Below are 2,500 nucleotides of genomic sequence, written 5' to 3' on the forward strand. Positions count from 1 at the left end.
TTTGCACAGAGGTTGGCAAAAATCCAATCCACCTTCATTAATTTTCCCAGAATTTTTCGAGGTCGGGAAGTATTTGTTTTAATTTTCCTACCATTAGAAATCGAGTAAATCCGCAAAACTAGGAACCGGCCCGGAATGACCCCAAATTCAGTGGGCAGCCTCATAAAAATATGGCTGATTTTACTGGATTGGTTTCATGTGGAAAGCACGACGTTTTCTTGTAGGAATGCGGGAACCCCGGCAGCTCGCCTGCCGCGGCCAGCGACGTCGGGGACGCTGGCCTGCGCTGTCGAGCCCGCGAGGGCTGTCTCCGCGGCAGGCCCCCCCTGAACGGGGCACGACAGGCCACCGCGCTGGCTCGTCCAGCGTCGACAGTCCCTCGTCCAGGTTTCAGATCGCGCCAAGTCGAACCCATGACCTGCTCAAGCCATCGTGCGCTGCCGAATTCGCATCTGCGTGTAGGCTGCCATTCCACGCGGCAGCCCCTGTTTTCGTCAGCGTGCCCCCCTGACGAATTTTCCTGCCTGGCCCAGTCCAGCGTCCAGCCCCTGTTCGTCGAAAAATCTGCGCTGCCGATTTTCCACGCGGCAGCCCCTCTTTTCGTCAGCGTGCCCCCCTGACGAATTTTCCTGCCTGGCCCGGCCAGTCCAGCCCCTGTTCGTCGAAAAATCTGCGCTGCCGATTTTCCACGCGGCAGCCCCTCTTTTCGTCAGCGTGCCCCCCTGACGAATTTTCCTGCCTGGCCCGGCCGGTCCAGCATCCAGCCCCTGTTCGTCGAAAAATCTGCGCTGCCGATTTTCCACGCGGCAGCCCCTGTTTTCCTCAGCGTGCCCCCCTGACGAATGTTCGTCGAAAAATCTGCGCTGCCGATTTTCCACGCGGCAGCCCCTCTTTTCGTCAGCGTGCCCCCCTGACGAATGTTCGTCGAAAAATCTGCGCTGCCGATTTTCCACGCGGCAGCCCCTCTTTTCGTCAGCGTGCCCCCTGACGAATTTTCCTGCCTGGCCCAGTCCAGCGTCCAGCCCCTGTTCGTCGAAAAATCTGCGCTGCCGATTTTCCACGCGGCAGCCCCTCTTTTCGTCAGCGTGCCCCCCTGACGAATTTTCCTGCCTGGCCCGGCCGGTCCAGCATCCAGCCCCTGTTCGTCGAAAAATCTGCGCTGCCGATTTTCCACTCCGCAGCCCCTGTTTTCGTCAGCGTGCCCCCCTGACGAATTTTCCTGCCTGGCCCGGCCAGTCCAGCGCCCAGCCCCTGTTCGTCGAAAAATCTGCGCTGCCGATTTTCCCCGACGAACCTGCAGCTGCACAAATCCGCGCTGCCACTGCCCCATTGTCTGGACCAACAGTCTTTTCCATCAAGCCCTGGACTATAAATCGTCCAGACTCATCGCCAGCACCCGCTGCCGATTCTGCCGACTTTGCCGATTTCGTCGGCGCTGCCGATTCCAACACTGCCCGCCGTGCCTGAACCAGCGCTGTTTCGTCAGCGTGTCCCCTTGACGAATTTCCCTGCCTGGCCTGGACAGTCCATCTTCCAGCCCATGTTCATCGAAAAATCTGCGCTGCCGATTTCCCCGACGAACCTGCAGCTGCACAAATCTGTGCTGCCGATTTCCCCCCCTGTCGGCATGGCTGCCGCTGCCCCGATGTCCAGACCAACAGTCTTTTTTGTCGACTTTGCCGATTTTGTCCGCGCTGCCGATTCCAACACTACCCCCTGCATCCAAACCAGCATTGTTTCGTCAGCTCTTCCCCTGACGATTTTAGCCCTGTAACAAACAGTAGGCCTCCAATCCCGCCAACGGGAGCCAAGTTGATAGGGAAGAGAATTGAATGACGCGCCTGGTCCTCGCACCCCGCCACCCGAGGGGCCTTTTTCCCGGCAGCCTCTGAAAAACTCTAGCTTTCACGGTCCTCGCCGCCCCTCACCACCATGGCAGGCCTCTAATCCCACCCATCAGCAGTTGTAGCCGATAGGGCAGTGATTTGAATGACGCGTCGCGGGCCTCCGGGTCATCTCACCCGGCCATTAATTGGAGCGTTTTTGGCTGGCCGAGGATGGGGGGATGGATCTCTTCTTCCGAAAAAGCAAACAGTACATCGGGAGTTATGTTGACGGGGCATGGAATTGAATGACCCGTCGCGGGCCGCCGGGTCATCTCACCCGGCCATCCCGGGGAGCGTTTTTCCCGGCAGCATCGGGGAAACTCTTGCTTTCACTGCCCGCTGCCCAAGTCCCCACTCGAATCGGCCCCCCGCGCCAACAAGCCAACGCTGCCGAATCGGCAGACACTGCTGCCGAATCTGCCGACACTGCCCCGCGGGCTGCCACTGCCCCAGTGTCTAAACCAGCGGTCTTTCTCATCGAGCCTTGGACTATCCAGTCCGTCCTGACTCATCGCCAGCACCTGCTGCCGATTCTGCCGACTTTGCCGATTTTCTCGGCGCTGCCGATTCCAACACTGCGCCCACCGTGTCTGAACCAGCGCTGTTTCGTCAGC

This window comes from Populus nigra, chromosome 2 (genome assembly GCF_951802175.1).
Source record: "Populus nigra chromosome 2, ddPopNigr1.1, whole genome shotgun sequence".
In the NCBI taxonomy this organism is placed as follows: Eukaryota; Viridiplantae; Streptophyta; class Magnoliopsida; order Malpighiales; family Salicaceae; genus Populus; species Populus nigra.